This window comes from Carcharodon carcharias, chromosome 14, assembly GCF_017639515.1.
Source record: "Carcharodon carcharias isolate sCarCar2 chromosome 14, sCarCar2.pri, whole genome shotgun sequence".
In the NCBI taxonomy this organism is placed as follows: Eukaryota; Metazoa; Chordata; class Chondrichthyes; order Lamniformes; family Lamnidae; genus Carcharodon; species Carcharodon carcharias.
This window is the reverse complement of record NC_054480.1, coordinates 29750618-29769381: the sequence shown is the minus strand read 5'-3', so window position 1 is coordinate 29769381 and position 18764 is coordinate 29750618. Positions and strand designations below refer to the sequence as shown.

Sequence of the window (18764 nt, the reverse complement as noted above, 5' to 3'; positions counted from 1 at the left end):
CTTTGCCCACTCATATGTGCACTGTTTAACTTTTATGTGCCTCTATGCTTCCATTTTCACAACATTGCGTGCCTCCTAAAATAAAGCCAACTGCAAACTTGTATACACAGTTTTCCCTTCTTTCATCCAAGTCATTACAATAAATGGCAAAAAGTTGTGTCCAGATTGCAGAACCACCAGGGAATATCACTTGTGGTATTCTGCTGTTCAGAGACCATTCCTTTCGTTCTGACTCCCTTCATCCCTATCTCCAAACTAATTACTAATGCCTGAGGGACAGGGAAGAATAACGGAATACAGATCAAGGAAGGGAAATTCAGATCAGCAGTGGCAGTGGGATTGAAACATAAAATAGCAAGCTATGATAGGAAAAACAGTGGGGATGGAGATAACGTGCTTGGTTTATGATGGGCAACTCAAGTCACTGATGGGATGAGAGGGGAAAAGAATTGGTGGATAGTGGGTGGGTTGAAATTGGAATTATAGCCCACCTGGGGTAAGGCATCCAAATCTTGGTCATGACTGAAGGGGTTTTAATGATCAATAAATCCTTCCATGTCATGTTGATAAAGTCTCAAAGCCTTTTATTAAGATCTACAGCCTAAGGATACAGTCACAATTAATTAACGCATGGAGCTAAAGCATGCTATTGCTTTTACATTAGTGTAAACCATTCTCAAACACTACCTTTTGAGAAACATTAAAAACTGGGGAAAATCAGTGGGATATGTGGAAATTAAAACTTGATCTGCATCTCGACAAAATGATGATTCCACTGCTCCCTTTCACCATTTTGACTCCCCGTAGTTCAGATGTTTTTAACACAAGAGAATGACAGCATGAAGAATATGCAAAGCAGAATGAGATACATCACACATCTTTATTTTCAGTTAAGTACAACCAATTAAGTAATCAAGCTCTGTGAGTTGCTTTAACTTGCTGCTCTACAGGTACCTTACAGTACAAGTTAAAAGCAAAAATATTGCAGATGCTGAAAATCTGAAATAAAAGCAGAAAATGCTGGAAATACTCAGTAGGCCTGGCAGTACATGCGGTGAGAGAAACAGTTAATGGGCGGAATCATCCCAGATTTGCACAAAGTGCGGTTGTGGGCAGGAAAAAGGACGTTTTACCCGCTGGCCACAATGGCGGGTTTTTGCGCCATATCGTCCCATTCCTGGCGCTTCCCGCCTCATTAATGATGCATTCCTAGGAAAGACACTGGAATGCTGGTGAGGAAGCCTCTGGTTCACTTGTCTCGCCGTCACCTCTGCTCATCAGTAATCTGGGCACCATATTTAAAGGGTACCTCTGCACAGAGCTAGGACTCTCTAAGGGATTGGAAGTTGCTGCAAAGTCATGGCTGCCAAAGGGAAGAAATATGCTGCCCCAAATTTATTAAAGCCTGCCTCAAGCACCTACTGGGCGTAGTGGAGGCCTGCTGTGAAGTCCTCTGCTCCCCGCTCTTGGCAAAGACCAGCAAGCAATTCATCAATCCAGCATGGGAGACATTGGCAGTGATGGTCAGCAGCAAAGCCCTGCAAAAGAGGAGAGCCACCCAGTGCTGAAAGAGGATGAATGAGCTCCTCCATTCTACCAAGGTAAGTCACTCTTCCCAGTACTCAACTCACACAATCACAAATTTACAAACCCATCACACATCCACAGGGATCTCACTTCCCACCAGCTCAAGCGACATCACCATTCATTCTCTCTCTCACAGCTTCACCTGCCCTGCGGATCGTGTCCTCATCCCATCTATGGCACCACTCACCACCCACACATGCTAAGCATCCTTCTCATCTGGCCTGGCAGGATTCCTGCTTATACTGTCTGCATCTGTAGTCATGCAAGACAAGCTGACAACAAAAGGGAGAGGCTGCAGGCTGGTGGATGAATGCCCAATATCAAGGTCCTCACAGACTTTGAAAATTGAGTATCCGGCTGGCTGGTGATGAACTGGACTGGTCCTGCGCTGATGGTGAGGTCGGTGGTACTCAACCAATTGAGGATCCAGCAGTGTAACATCCATCAGCTAACCAGACTGTGAGTGAGTTCCCCTCTTCTGCAGCCCCCTGCCACATGCTAATTCTCTCTGCTTGCTTTCATAGGCACATCTGGGAAACAGCTGAGGGGGTCCATGAGCCAGGTCCTCATCGCAAGCCCCAAAGACACCTCGGAAGAAGAATCTGATGACACCTTAATTGAAGGCCTGTCACAGCACTCACCCACACCCTCCACCAGTGCAGAGACAAATACCCCCATGGGACCTAGATTTAGAGTAGCCTTGGAGCCACAATCCAGTGAGAACATCACACTGTCTGATCCATAGCAGATGACAGCAGGGACTTTCCTGGTTTCTGGCACTCAGAGCACTGCTGGAGACCAGGAATTTGCGAAGTCCGAGTCAGATGTTGAGCCTCTGGATTCGGTCATACCCCATGGGGACACGGAGGGCATCCACTGCCAGTGGCTGTGAAATGGAAAGCAACAGTCAATTTTTATGCCAGTGGATCCTTTCAGGGCTCCACAGGCGACATGTGTGGACTCTTGTGAGATCCCACACAGAAATGTATCCAGGAGGTCACAGACATAATCTTGGTTGCTGGAGCTGCAAAGGCAAGCTCAGGAGCATCAGGAAGGGATGTCCGCTGCACTCCTCAAGTTGCAGGCTTGATGGAAGAGTCCGTCCACTTTCAGTCTGAGATGATAACGCCGGCATGTCTATGCACCAAGGTAAACACTGGCAAGATGGTGGTCACCATGGAGACCTTGCTCCAGGGCATCAGTTCTGCACTGTGGGCTGAACTCCATCGCTGATGGCCTCCAACAGTGTCAACACGAGAGGTGTGTGGGACAGCTCAATCTCACTCCAGCTTCCCCTTCTTCTTAAGGAGTCAGTTAGGGGCCCTCGGGCACCCACAGGGAGGAGGATCAGTAGGTGCACACACCTGGAGCCATCCAACCAAGTGACTCGGGGAGTGTTGGGCCTATCCGAATCCCCTCGTCCTGTGACCCCAGCAGCTCCAACTTCACAGATTGAGGAGGGTGCCACTGCCACGCAGCAGAATTCCGGAAGTAGGCCAGGGCCCTCCAGAGGATGGCGGCCAACTTCATCACAACAGGGCGTAGCAGTCAGCAGGCTGCCTCCACCTCCGCTGTGGATTGGCAGGGGAGCACCAAGACGTAGTGGTAGGGTTAGGAAGGTTAAGAAGATGTAGTTAGACAGACTGGGCACGGGCGTTAGTCACTTGTGCATAATGTTCACTGTTGTAAATAAATTCCCAAGATTGTCTTTTGCCTCTGGCTCCTTGTTACGATGAGCAGTGTTCATGTCACTCAGATATGAAACCTTGGTTCTTGCACGAGATAAAGGCAGCTGTCTCAGTCCAGTACCTTTACCCTGTGCAGCGTGAGACCTTCAGGCCAAAGTGATGGTCAGACTTCACACTCACTGGACACATTAATGATGCCTACACCTCGATGGTGCTTGTTATTGCTGCCTGAATGTTGTGAGCAGGCGTTACAGTATTCTGTCATTCTCTCTGTGTGCTCTCAGCACCTTTAAGGTGGGGCTGACCCCCATCTCTTCAGCACCTGTGACCGGTGACACTGTGCTCCTCAAGATGGCAGGTGCTGAAGGCTTACAATCAGGTGCATTTAAATTTTCCATGATATGACCCTGTTAGAGCTCAAGCGAGCTGCCATCAGTCAGATATGAGTCAGACATTCACAGAGGTTATGTGAAGATCAATGGCGTGTCCTCACTGCATGTCATCATCATCCTCCTGGAATCTAGCCAGTATTAAAGCCTCCGCTGTGTCTCCATGACTTAACACTGAGCACTGAGGGTATATGCGCTGCCATCAGCCACACAGGAGTCACATGTTCACAGATGCAAGGTGAGGATGTCAGGACTGTCCTCACTGCATCCTGTGATCATCTTTAGCGAAGGTTTACCAGACTGATTCCTGGGATCGCAGGACTGACATATGAGGAGAAATTGAGTTGTTTAGGATTATATTCGCTGGAGTTCAGAAGAATGAGGGGGGGATCTCAGAAACCTACAAAATTCTAACAGGACTGGACAGGATAGATGCAGGAAGGATATTCCCAATGGTGGGGGAGTCCAGAATCAGGGGTCACAGTCTGAGGATACATGGTCGACTATTTAGGACTGAGATGAGGAGAAATTTCTTCACCCAGAGAGTGGTGAGACTGTGGAATTTGCTACCACAGAAAGTAGTTGAGGCCAAAACATTGTATGTTTTCAAGAAGGAGTTGGATATAGCTCTTGGGGCGAAAGAGATCAAAGGATATGGGGAGAAAGCGGGAGCAGGCTATTGAGTTGGATGATCAGCCATGATCATGATGAATGGCAGAGCAGGCTCCAAGGGCTGAATGGCCTACTCCTGCTCCTATTTTCTATATTTCTATGTTTCCATGAATTTTGTGGCTATGAGGGCTTCCTGAGTACACCTGCCTCGGTCATGCCAGTGCGATAGTCTCATTACAGCATCTTTGCCTTCTAGGACCTCACCATTGTCATCACCTTCAACGTCCTCCTCATCGGTGGATAAATGCAGCTCCTCCATCTCCTCCAGCTCCTCCCCCTTTGCAGCACCAGGTTTTGGAGTGCATATCAAGCGACGATGATGTGTGACACTCTCTGGGGACTGTGTTGCAGTGCTCCACTGGACCTGTCGAGGCACCGGAACCTCATTTTCAAGAAGCTTTTCGTTTGTTCCACCAAAGTCCGGGTCAGGGCACGAGCCTCATTATGCCGTCATGCTGCTGCAGTGTGAGGCCACCGCATGGGCGTCATCAGCCACGCCCTCTATGGGTAGCTCTTGTCCCCGAGGAGACAACCTTGCAGCTTCCCTGGACCCTGGAAGATGTCAGAGATCTGAGACCTGCTAAGGATGTAGGAGTCGTGGACGGTCCCTGGCAATCATGCACAGACCTGAAAGATGTGTTTATGGTGGTCGCACAACAGCTGAGCATTCAGCAAGTGAAGGCCCTTGTGGTTGATGTAGTTGACTGGTTGTTGCCACAGAGATTTAGGCATCATGCGAGTGCAGTCAATGACACCCTGCACCTGTGGAAAACCAGAGATCTGTGCAAATCCCAGCACTCTTGTTTACTGGCTTTCCTGATCCCAGGTGAAATGCACAAATTTCTGTGCCTTTGCGAAGATTACGTCTGTGACCTCCTGGATAAATTTCTGTGTGGCATCTTGCAAGCCTCCACACACATCACCTGTGAAGCCCTGAAAAGATCCACTAGCATAAAAATTGACTGCTGCTGTCACTTTCACGGCCATTGGCAGCGGATGCCCTCCACGACCCCGTGGCACCAAACCATGTAGCAGGTGGCATATGTGACCGACCAGTTCCCTAGACATGCGCAGTCTTTGCCTACGAGTGACAGCTCGCTGTGGATCTTCAGCTGCATGCACAGCAGGCTGTGCCACCCCTTTATCTTGAGGGTGGTGCTCCTCCCTTTGCCGAGACAGGTGCCTCCACTGCCGCTCTCCTCTTTTTCTCTGGTCTCTGTAAGCCATGGGGCATACCACTAAATCACCAGGTTCCATGATCCTGACGTTCTCCTCCTGCAGGATCAAAGAGATAGATGCGTGGGTTAGCATGCTGTGCTAAGAACCTCTCTTGGTTAAGTCTCAAGGCCCCTTCATGCATGAAGGAGAGTGCTGGCCACTACTTGGATGGCCAGTGTGTTGTGCGCTCGTTGGCTGTCCAAAACCCCACTGCCCCACTCCACTTGATCAATTGGTGGCAGCTTTGGCCACTGGACTGCACACTCTGCTCTCAGCTCAGGCACAGCCATTCTCCTAACCTGCATTATAAGGCTGTGCTGTTAGCTTGAATCATAATGGATACTGGTCCAAACCTTAATAAAGACATTGCAACGGGCTGTAAGTGCCTCCACGAGTGACTGTGCCATGGCCACCTTTCGCAAGGGGATTCTCCAACTTGCCCAGTTGGCCAACTGCTCTGCTGCCCCTAAAACGCACATTAACTGGCAGTCTTCGCCCGAGGGGTGAAAAGTTCTGGAGCATTTGGTGGCACTTTCATGCTTTTGCGTTGCTTGAGTGGGCAGAAAAGCTTCAGAGGCCCAACTCCCAGCATGTTAATGGAACTGCAGCTGAACAATCTCAGCTGCAGAAGAATGCTTGCTTTTCCAAGTGCTTGGCTGCTTCCTTCAATCTCCCCTCAGCGCCCATCTCCCGGCATGTGCTTGAGCCTCAACTGTTTACAATTTATATAAATTACTTAGATAAGGGATGGATGAGATGGTTGCCAAATTTGCTGATGCTGCAAAGATAGGTAGGAAAGTAAGTTGTGAAGAGGACATAAGGAGGCTACAAAAAGGTATAGATAGATTAAGTGGGTGGGAAAAGATCTGGAAAATAGAGTATAATGTGGGAAAATGTGAAATTGTCCATTTTGGCAGGAAGAATAAAAGAGGAACCTATTATCTAAATGGTGAGAGATTGCAGAGCGCTGAAATGCAGAGGGATCTGGGTGCCTTATTGCATGAATTGCAAAAGGCTAATATGCAGATACAACAAGTAACTAGGAAAGCTAATAAGATGTTATCATTTGTTGTGAGGGGAATTGAATTGAAAATAGGGAGGATATGCTTCAGTTTTTTTTTTCCTTTTTTATTTGTTCTTGGGATGTGGACATCGCTGGCTAGGCCAGCATTTATTCCCCATCCCTCATTGCCCTTGTTCAGAGGGCATTTAAGAGTCAACCACAATACTCTGGGTCTGGAGTCACATGTAGGGCAGACCAGGTGAGGACAGCAGATTTCCTTCCCTAAAAGACATTAGTGAACCAGATGGGTTTTTGCAACAATCGGCAATGGGTTCATGGTTATCATCAGACTTTCAATTCCAGATTTTTATTGAATTAAAATTTCACCATCTGCCGTGGTGCAATTCGAACCCAGGTCCCCTGGGTCTCTAGAATGTTAGTCCAATGACAATACCACTATGCCACTGCCTCCCAAGAGCACTGGTGTGACCATATCTGGAGTACTGTGTACAGTATTGATTACCTTATTTAAGGAAGGATGTAACTGCCTTGGGAGCAGTTGGGAGAAGGTTTGCCAGACTAATACCTGAAATCCTCTTATGAGGAAACATTGGACAGACTAGGCTTATATCCGCTGGAGTTTAGAAGAGTAAGATTGAAACATTGATTGAAACCTATAAGATCCTGAGGGGACTTGACAGGGTGGATGTGGAGGGGATGCTTCCTCTTGTGGGAGAAGCTAGAACTAGGGGTTACTCTTTAAAAATAAAGGGTCGTCCATTTAAAATGGAGATGAAATGAAATTTTTCCTCTCAAAGGGTCATGATTCTTTGAACTCTCTTCCTGAATCGGTGGTGGAAGCAGTCTTCGCATATCTTTAAGGCGGATAAATTCTTGGTAAGCAAGGGGCTGAAAGGTTATCGAGGTAGGCGGAATGCAGATTTGAGATTACTATCAGAACAGCCATGATCTTATTAAATGGTGGAGCAGGCTTGAGGGGCCAAATGGCCTACTCCCGCTCCTTGTTCGTATGTTTGTATTTCCTTCAGTCTGTGTTGTGCAAATCTGTCTACAAATGTATGGATAGGGTGGAGGACAATTTGGGGTGGAAAAAGAGTGAGGTTATTTATTCATTAATGCATGGGATGTAGGCACCATGGCAAGACCAGAATTTATTGCCCACCTCTAATTTCCTTTGAGAAGGTGATAGTGAGCCTTTCTTGAACAGTTACAGTCCATGTGTTGAAGGTACATCCAAAGTACTATCAGGGTGAGAGTTTCAATATTTTGACTCAGTGACAATGAAGGAAAGGCAATATATGTCCAAGTCAAAATGGTCTGTTCTCTAGAAAGGAACTTGGAAGAGTGGCTATGCACTTGCTGTTCAGGGTTAGGAGATGCTATTGAAGAAGGCTTTTGAATTGTGCAGTGCATCTTGTAGATGGTTCACATTGCAACCACATTGGCTTGATACTCAAGGGGATGAATATTTAAGGTGGTGGGTGGGGCCTCGATCAAGCAGGCTGCTTTTTCCTGGATGGTGTCAAGCTTCTTGAGTGTTGTTGGAGCGACACTCATCCAGGCACATTCTGCCTTGCACCTTGTAGGTGGTGAAAAGAAGATGGGGAGACAGGAGTTAGGTTACTAACTACAGAATACCCAAACGCTGACCTGCTCTTATAGCCAAAGTATTTATGTGGCTGGTCCAGTTAAGTTTCTGTCAATGATAACTCCCAGTTGCTGATGGTGGAGGGATTTGATGATGGTGATGCCATTGGATGTCAAAGTGAGGTGATTAAATCCTATCTTTTGGGGATGGTCATTGCTTGGCACTTGCATGGTATGAATGTTACTTGTCCCTCACCAGCCATAGCTTGGATGTTATCAGCACACTGCTCCAAGGGACTCCTGCAGTGATGTCCTGGCTGAGATGATTGTCCTCCAACAACTACAACCATTTCTTTGTGCTAGTCATGACTCCAACCAGCGAAGAGTTTTCCCTCTGATTGCTTAGGTCTGTCAGCAATATGCCGATTCCATTATTTAGTATGCAAGTAATCTCATATTGTAGCTTCACCACATTGGCAACTCATCTTCAGGTACGCCTGGTGCTGCTCCTAGCATGTTCTCCTGCACTCTTTTTTGACTGGGGTTAGTCACCTGACTTGAAGATTACATCAGAGTGAGGGATATGTAGGGGCTTGAGGTCACAGATTGTGGCTGAATACAATGCTGCTATGGCCGATGGTCCACAGCACCTCAGCCTAATTTCTAATTAGGATTCCTAATTTTGGGCTGTTCTGTTGGATTTGAATCTAGTCCATTTGGCATGATGATACTGCTACACAGCTCAATGGAAGATATGCTCTAGATGGGTTTTTGCCTTCACATGGACCATGCAGTGGTCACGCCTATCAAAACTGCCATACAGATCCATCTGCAACAGGTAGATTAGTGAGGATAAAGTCAACTAGGTTTTTCCCTTGTGTTGGTTCCCTTACCACCCGACGCACGCTCAGTTTGGCAGTAAAGTCCTTAAGGACTCAGCCAACTCAGGCAGTAATGGAGTTAGCAAGGTACTCTGGGCAATGGACATTGCAATCCCATGCTCATGTGTACATTCTGTGCCTTTGATGCTCTCAGTGCTTCTTCCAAGTGTTATTCAAAAGGGAAGAGCACTGAATAATCAGCTAAGGGAGGGAAGCAGGTGGTAATCACCAGGAGGAGAAATAACACACTAAATAATGTCCGTTATAAATACAAAGTATTGCCGACAATGGAATACCACCATGTAATTCCTGTACACAATTTTCTTAAACGGGATTTAAATGCGTTAGTATCTAAAACATAACCAAGCATTCACATTAGTTTCTTGTAGAATTCAGCGATGAAAGCAACTGAGTTGTGTGTTTTCTTTCTCCTCTGTTCTAAACACATTGTTGAAAGTTTTCACACTGGAAGTCAAGTGTATGTAACTTCTCACTTCCAACTGGGAAAAACTGGACTGTGATGAAGTCAGAAAGGTAAGATGCATTGGCCAATTGCCATTCGACTTTTATTTGGTAATGCACAAGAAGTAACTGTGTGCAATGTAAATTGGGGATAAGAAACTTGAAATGTCTGTCCTGGAGTGAGGCTAATGTTCATGGCCGGACAGTGGTAGAACCATATGATTGAAAACCAGTACACACAAAGAATGATTCAATTTCATTAAGCATAAGAATCTTTCTGCACCAGGAAAAGGCCATTAGGGAGTCCTTCAATATCTTCTCATATAATTAGTAGCAGCTTGTGATGTGCTCAGTGCATTGAAGAAAGCAACAAATTTTGTTCTACAGTCTCATTATTGAACTTGGGTAAGTGATGGTAAGTGCACGGAATCCCCTCTTATTTTACAGTCCCTGCTGAGCAATGGCTTGGAGGGCTTTCACCTTGGCTCTGAAAATACTTCTTAGCATTCGTAATAGCTACATTACTCAGTAGTTGGTTGAAATCCATTGGTTGCTCTACTGATGATAGAGAACCATTTTCAACTAATTTGCTTTGCAGGCATACCACTTAACTGCCAACTAATTGTCCCCCTGAGATATTATAGGATTATGGGCTTCTTGATTGCATACATATAGCATACCATACCATCTGCCCATCATCTTACCCAACAAAACCTTTAGGTCTCTACTGGTATTCTTTTAAAATTCTATAGCACAGCAGCAGCATGTTCCAACAAAACTGTTTCATACGCTTAAAGGCCAATATGTACATGTAGCCGTGAAAATATCAAAATTGACATTTTACTTGTCTGCAGTAGGGGGGCATCTGCACCTTCGCTGGGGAGGCCTCACATTCCCTATTTCTGTGCTGCCCTTCCTTAATTTCAACATACGCAATGTAGCTTATGGTCCTGAATCTTTCTGAAGTTGTTGCCTCGAGAATGCATTCTAATTCTGTTTCTCCCTCAGTAGGTTCATTCCAAAATATGAGGACAGTGTATGTGACACCACGGACCCTCCCACATCACAGCGGCTTTTGATGAGCATAGTTTCCTCCCAGAGCATCAGCACAGGCCCTAACACCCTGGAGAATGTCGAATTTGAGGAAGGAGAAACCCTTGTTGCTGCCATTAAAACCACAAATGGGAGAGTTGGAGTTGGGATTCAGATTTATCTCAGATTTACCAAACCCATTTGTATTTTGGAGGTTAAAACTCCCCTCTTAATTGCAGAACTTCATCAACAAAAGGTTCTGCAATATTGCCAATGGGTCTTGACACTGTGGGATACTCGGTTCAAAGAGCTCCTGTGCCACAACAAAAAATCCAAGGCACCCAGTACCTATCTCAGCAACAACATTTTTATTGTTTGCAGCCCATATTTTGGGTTCATTTCCAAGGGCCACAGGAAAATTGCCCCAATAGGTTTTGTAGTATTAGGATGTTTGGACTGCAAGGGTTACTGTGGGACTGGGGAAACAGTACTACCCACATCATGATGTAGAGAATCACATGGGAGTAGTAGAGTGTGTGGTGAGTCTGGTAGAGGTTGGTGTGAAGATAGCACCTTGTCAGGACTGTACCCTGTATATATGGCCAGGGTTTTCCTCTCAGTGATTTGGGGGTGGAGCCGAGGGGAAAATGACACGTGATGACATCGGGAGGAATCCCCGACGTCATCCTGGTCCCTTTAAATTTTTAGGAAGGTGGGCAGACAGCGAAATCAGCCAACTGAGGCCAATGATAGGCTAATTAAAGTAATTAAAGACCTGCCGGGCCAACCTTAAGGCTGGCGGGCAGGCCAGGAGCCCCTGCGGGCTCCAGATTATTCATGAAACTTCATCCACTGGCGGGATGAAGTTTCATGTCCGTTTTGTAAAAAAAGTAATAAAGTTTATGTGTTTTTTATTAACATGTCCCATCTCATGTGACATTGTCACATGAGGGGGAACATGTTAATAATTTTTTAATGTTTCTATTTTTACACTTAACTTACCTGTCACGAATCTCCCTGAGGCAGCACTTTGCCTCAGGGTGAAGTGCGCTCTTTGACAGATGGGGAATCCCTCCCCCCCGGAGCAGGAAGCGCATACCTGTCGGGGATGCCGCTAGGTGGGCCTTAATTGGCCTGCCCACTTAAAATGGCAGCGGGCCCCGTTTCAGTGTCGGGGGTCGGCTGTCCACCCACCACCAAGCCGGTGGGGCCCGCACGCCCACCAAGGGCAAAATTCTGCCCTGTGTATATAGTTATGTGTTATTAATAAACAGTTATTGTTCAACCATACAAGCCTCTAGGCCTATTCATAAGACAACATACAGCCTGACAACATAGTGATAGCAGGTGAAGGACCCCAAAATCCCTAAGAATGAAGAAGTAATGAAACTGCAGTCTGACCTGAGAGAAGTGCTTCTAACATGAAGGCCTCAAATACACAGCTGGAGATCAGCTAAGAAGCTGCATTGCAGGCATGGAGGCTGAAGGGTAGAATAAAGGTCCACTGTGCAGTGTTAAAAGACTCCACCAGAGAACTTGGAGGTCCACTGTGAGCTGTGATCGAAAGCAGAGTCGAAGAATCTAGCCAGATCACAAAAGGTGAACAAACTTTGAAAAAAAGGCTAAAATAAGCTTTTAACTTTGGCGTGAGAATCTGGCAGCAGTGGCAGACGGACTGCTTAACATGTGCAGCTTGAAGAACGCTGCAGCCTGGATCCAGACTTCACACCATAATACTTGGCGACTGCGCGCAAACATAAAAAAAATTAAAGTGAGGTCAAAGCAAAAAAAAAATCAGCTTTAATTTGATTCTCCAAGGTTAGGAAAGCAACTAGCTGCTCAGAACAGTTCATTCAAAAGATTTTCTGCAGAATTGCTGAAGTGTAAAACAGCTCCATATCCATGACAGGAGACCACCAAATCCTGACAAGCGTGGGAAAAAAATAGAAAATTTTAAAGCTGTACTCCCCTGTGCTGAAAACAGCCATGCATGGTAATTCAACATTGCCAATTAAGGCAGATGGAAAGGAGGCTAGACCAGGCAAAATATTGGGCGCTACGGAGAAGAAGCTTTTAAAGATATATGATAGCATCAGGCTTGAATAAGAAAACAGAGGCTGAAGAAGTGAATATTCTGTAGGTCCAATAACCGATGACATAATTGCCAGGAAAGGAATAAATGAATCTTCCAATAGCTTTGAAGAGATTATGAAGTCCTTTGACAGGTACTTTAACCTAAGGAGCAAGAAAATGTTGGAGCAAGCAAAATTTAACAAGAGAGTCCAAAAGCCTAGGGAGCTCATGGACTGGTGACCTTAAGTCAGAGCCCATGTGAGACTGAATAGTTGTTGAAGTGGCCAATGATACTACTTTGGAGATACTCCAATCTAAAGAAGACCTGACTTTGGAAAAAGTCATCTGAATTGTCAATCAGAAAGCTGCCAGTAAACCTGGTACAATTTACGTGGCAAAGTTAAACAGAGGTGCAGAGCAACCCCAACATTCCAGCTCAAAGCAACAAAAGAGCAAGGAGACTCCAGGGCAAGGACAGCAATACCCAAGCAAAACATGAAATGGTGGCAGACCACGTCAGCGCTGTAGCACTAAAAGACCTCACAAGTGTGAGCAGTGTGCAGCAGCCACTGCAGTGCTTTAACTGCAATTGCCTAGGACACTTTGGAAAGATATGCAAGTCCAAAACTCGAGATGTGCAGAGGATCCCAAACGAGTTCATGAGATAGGTGAGCCACACCAAGAAGGCGGCTTCCTGGGAGAAATTAAGGATCCCTGATTCATATTTTGGAATGCTGCCATATCTGTAACTGGTCACCTCATGAATTTCTACTGAGATACAGAAGCCAGTGTGACAGTCTCGTTGGATCAGGAATAATGACAAAAAGACCTCTGGCTCTGGATGACCCGGAGGAATCCAACTGCTAGTCCTGGCATGATTCAAGAGACACTCTGGTATAGCAACAAGCAAATAATTGAAATTCTGTATGTCACTGCAATCAATCCTTTTCTTTCCTGAGCAGAGATGCCTGTGTTGCTATCAACCTACTCAAAATGGCAGAAGACGTAGTTACAACCGGGATAGGAGGAGTGCGCAGTTTACCTGGCCCCACTACTCCACACGTTGCACCATTAGTTCAAAAGTTTAATTCACTCACAAAAATGGGCCTTCACTACTGTTGGACCCAGAATAAAAATGACTTTAATATGACTTCTTTCAATAAACTCAGAATGATTGATTTATTATAAAACAAAACATCTTTTTTAAAAATGAGTTGCCAGAACTGTTCAACACACAATTGTAATCAGGAAGTATCTATCCCTTTTAAAATTCCAGAATGCACACACACACACACACACACACACACACACACACACAAACACACACACAAACAAAGGGAAAACAGATAGGGTCTTTGCAGAGATGGGCTTTGGAGAATAGACTATATCAAGGAAAAAGGATAACATTTGCAGGGGTTTAATCCTGTCGATCTGGAGTTCCCTCATGTGAAGATGGGCTGCTGGTCTGAGCAGTTGTCTGGAGGTTCTCACCAATGGAGCTTTGGCATGGAGGAGAATATAGCCAGATCAATCTTTCTCATCTCAGCCTCTCAGGTTTCCAAAGACAGGCAATTCCATTGAGATGAGGAGTCTTAGCTAGATACAGTTAACTACTCTACTTCAGGCAAGGAGAATGCGAGCTGAGTAGCTTTTTACTTTCTCAATTCAATCCGAACTGAATTCAAAAAAATATGTCCCAAACTTAAAGCTCATCCCTGTCATGTTATTTCCAGTAAATCCTTTGCCTTTTTCTTTAAACCAGTTTTTTTCGTATTAAAATAATTGCAGTGAAAAAAAAGCAAACAGCTCTGTTCTATCAAGTACCATGCTGGTCAGGTGACTTATTGGAAAAGGCATCCTTGCTCCCAGTCCAAAGGTGAACTTTTGACATTTTTGTAAAAAAAAACCAAGGTGTCCAAATAATGCAATGTCTTTCTGAATTTTAAAAGAAAAATATCATTTGTGAAGATATGGTTTTGCCAATAATGTCAAAACAACCACTGTAGTCAACTACACTGAATTGAAGACTCCAGCAAGGTCCACAAGTGCTGATGTGCTGACTGGGAATTCAGTTCAGAACTGTCCTCACTCTTTGCAGAGGTAGTTATTCCAGCTCCTTTGCTGATAGCAGAACCTGCTCTTTTTTGGTCAGACCAACCAAATCTTCAGAAAAGCACCAGGATGTTTAAAACAGAAGATACGGAGGAGAAAGAGCAGTAGCAGAAGGTTGAGCCAGAGCTTCAGAGTCAAACAGTTGCTGCCACAGAACGAGGAAAAAGTACAGCAATGAAGCTGGAGCTTCAAGCTCACACGCACAACGTGAAGTTGATCCTGGTGAGGGAGAGAAGCGACCACCAACTCACCAAGACAAAACTCAGGGAGGCACATGTGCACATGAAGAAACAAGCACAGCATTAGAAGCCAAACTGCAGACTGAGCTCAAGGATGAAGAACATACAAACGTAAGGCAGGTAAAACTTCTATCAGCAAGAAGGGTCCCACCAAGAAAGAAAACTCGAGTCCACTCTATGAATGACCGGAGTGAACATTCCCTCTGGAAAGAAAGATAAGCCCATGGTATCCAACCAAGGAAGACAGGTTGCTGACAAAGTAACACTAAGGAGCACAGAAAGTGAACTAGGTGTTGGCACCCAAATAATTGAAACATCAAGTACTACAGGCATGATTTTTCTGGCACTATGGGAGGGGACGGGCCCGACATGCCAATGCGTAAAATGGCGCGCAGTGGCATTGGGCGTGCGTCCTGATGTCATCGCGCAGTCCCGCGTTTTTTTTGTTCGGTGGGCACATGCCGGAGTTGGCTGCATGCCCGCCAAATTGTAAAGAGTCTATTAAGGCCATTAAGAAAGTAATTATTGTCATTAGTAATGCTGCCTATCCAACCTTAAGGTTAGCGGGCAGGCAAACAGGCCAAGCGGCCTTTGCGTTTTTTAGGAAACCTCATCCACGAGCGGGCTGAGGTTTCCTAAAGCTTTTATTAAATAAATAAAAACATTTCCAGAAATATAAAAACATGTGACACAGTCACATGAGAGGGGACATGTTTAAATAACTTTTTAAATCCTTTATTTAGTTATTTTAATATCGATTCAATCTCCCTGAGGCCGCTCCGTGCCTCAGGGAGATTGAAGTGCTCTTTTACGTGCACGTGGAAAATAGCGCTGGCTCTGACTCTCCCGCCTCCCCCCGCCCGCACAGGTAGTGCTGTGCACTACTGAAAAATTCTGCCCTACAACTTCAATGCCAGACCAACAAAGTCAACCCAGAGCAGCTGAGACCACCACTCCTCCAAACTTGAAAAGAACAAGATCTGGAAGAGCCGTAAAGCCTCCATGTAATCTGAATGTGTAAAGTCAGAGACTTGGTGGGGGGGGAGGGGGAGAAAGGATAGCATGTAAGTATTATTGTAAATACATTTGGGTAAAGACTTGGGGGGAGGCATAGTATTAGGGCGATCAAGACTGTAAGGGTTAATGTGGGACTGAGAAAACAGTACCGCACTACATTATAGACAGTCACATGTCAATAGTAGGATGTATTCATGAGTGTGTTAGAAGTTGACATGAAGGTAACACCTAGTCAGGACTATTTATATATATATGTATATAGTTATGTGCTATGAAGCCTCCAGGCCTCTTTTTGAAACAACACACAACCTTACAACAGGTTTCACTTGGAATTCAAGTTATATTTAATATCAAATGCTTAAGGCAACACTTACAGTGGGCAAAAATAGATTAGTCTGTGTGGCATTTTGTGTCTAAATGAAACTAGGATTTATTGTGGGATCTTCTGTTGGTGTCATTGGAGACAGCGAATTAGATATAATTGCCGATTTTTCAAATGAGGAAGGCTTCTGCACAAACCAGATATCTATTTCTTTTCTAACTTAATTTGCAGGAGCAGCACAAATTTACTAGAAATAAGAACTAATATGGAACAACTACTATGCAGAAACCTATAAAGAATTTGTAGGTGCTTTGATACTGCATAATTGTAAAACAGTTTCATTCATAAAAGGTCAATCATAAGACAAACTTGCTATTTCTTTAGCACAGTATATTTTACATCAATTTTTTTATTTGTTCATGGGATGTGGGCTTCACTGGCAAGGACAGCATTTACTGTCCATTCCTAATTGCCCTTGTGAAGATGGTGGGTGGTGTTCTTAAACACTGCTGTCTGTGCGATGTAGGTACACCCATTGTGCTGTTAGGGAGGGAGTTCGGGATTTTGATCCAGTGATGGTGAAGGAACGGCGATGTATTTCCAAGACAGAATGCTGTGTGATTTGAAGGGGTTCTCGAAGGTGGTGCTGTTCCAATGTGCCTGCTGCCCTGGTCTTTCTAGGTGGTAAAGTCTATTACAATATTCATTACAATTATATACAGGCTGAAATTATACCATTGGGGGCTGGCATATGAATGCTGATTATATTCATCTGAATTTCCTGCCTATCCTATTTTAGCAAAATTGTTAATTCATTCATCTGAATGATTTATAAGCTAGCAGGGAAAGGAATTTCAGATGAATGCAAGTGTTCAAATGCTCGTATCTCATAACATAATATCAATGGCAAAATCCTCCTGAAAATGTGTATGTAATTTCTATTTTGAGAGAGCTGGGGTCAAGATTCAGTTTTTTAATATTTAACCTCCTATGCGATCCAAACTCACTCATTTTTTGGAGTTAAAACTCCCCCCTTAATTGCAGAACTTCTTCAACAGAAGGTTCTACAATATTGCCAGTGGATCTTGACACTGAAATATCCTGTGCAAAGAGCTGTGCCCCATTGATATAAATCAGTACAAAATGCATCACTTCTGTGCATTAGACTTTCTACCTTGGAGGTGCAGGGTTTTTGTCCATTCCTAAACTGCTCCCCTCCCATACCTCCCCAGGCCCTGGTTCTGAGGTAGTTGTCATACAGAGGTGGAGAAGGCTCCTTTCACTGTATGAGGCCAATACGTGGATGGCCTGGGGAGTGAAAACAGCATGTACCAGGCCATCCAAATTAAAACAAAAGGTAAAGTTGATTAAGCCAATGTATACACTTTGGGGGGCACTTGCATGGGCTCCTCCTTTCTTTTTGGCCTGAGACCTCTTATGTCACCAGCTGAACAATGAATGCTAGGCTCTGACATGCAGTGTTCAAAATGCATAAAACAGTCGGACACCCAAAAATAGCCATGTTACCTTCTGCAATTCTTTGGCATATATGGGTGACAGATCACCAGGAAACAGTGGCGAGCTGGGGAATGCAGGGGATCATGTTTTTAAGTTGCTTTTTGCTTCTGCCCTTGGCAAATCTACTGAAAAATTAGTAGGAGAATGCAGAAAGCATAGGCCTGTGGGTCTAATTCCCAAGAAATAATGGTCTGACTAGGACTCTGTTATCTTTCACACAAAAGCAGATGATAAAACAGTTAATTCTATTCATGCAAATATAAATTAATAACTTAACAGCCCAGTGAGTTACCCTTTAATGGTTTAATTCCACAGCATCGTTAAAGCATAAATAAGAGCACCAAAACAGTGACATTGCATTATTTTATTAACATAAAAAGCAATAATAAATCAAGGGAATGTAAGTGAAGTTACTAATCTTACAAACCAATGAAATAATTTCCTTCATCATCTGTCAACTGCGTATTTGTTGTGCATTACTGTCAGGTAAATACTATTTTTCCTGTGCAAATTGACCCTAAAGTCAGATATCATAGAGGTGAGGTGTTTTTTTAAAAACCCGGGATTTATAAAAAAGCACTTTTGAAATTATTATTGCTAACATACCTGATGTTATAACAGCTTCGGTTATGATTCTGCTTCAAGTGTAAAAATTCTCCTTGATAAAAGTTTGCTTTATTTGTAACTAACTTTTGACCAAATGTTATCCATGTGAGTAATAGATTATGAATATTATCAGTGTCAGACATACTGTACCTAAAACATTGCAGCTGCATGTCCTTACGAGTTCTTTAATCAAAAAGAAATGTTTATAACCTGAATGCAAGACCAGCTATAATATTAAAGGGCAACAGGCACAATAAGGTGATCCTGTTCACTGATTTATTACAAAGGTCTCAAATGACTCTTGTGTTAAGTGCACCTGCCCATCTGTATACCTCAG

At 44.4% G+C, this 18764-nt stretch overlaps 1 protein-coding gene across 1 annotated transcript in view; it reads right to left on the bottom strand.

The window, feature by feature from the left end:
* ptprt (protein tyrosine phosphatase receptor type T) overlaps nt 1–18764 on the bottom strand; it is a 1444026-nt gene that overhangs the window by 1063358 nt on the left and 361904 nt on the right. The window lies entirely within an intron of this gene.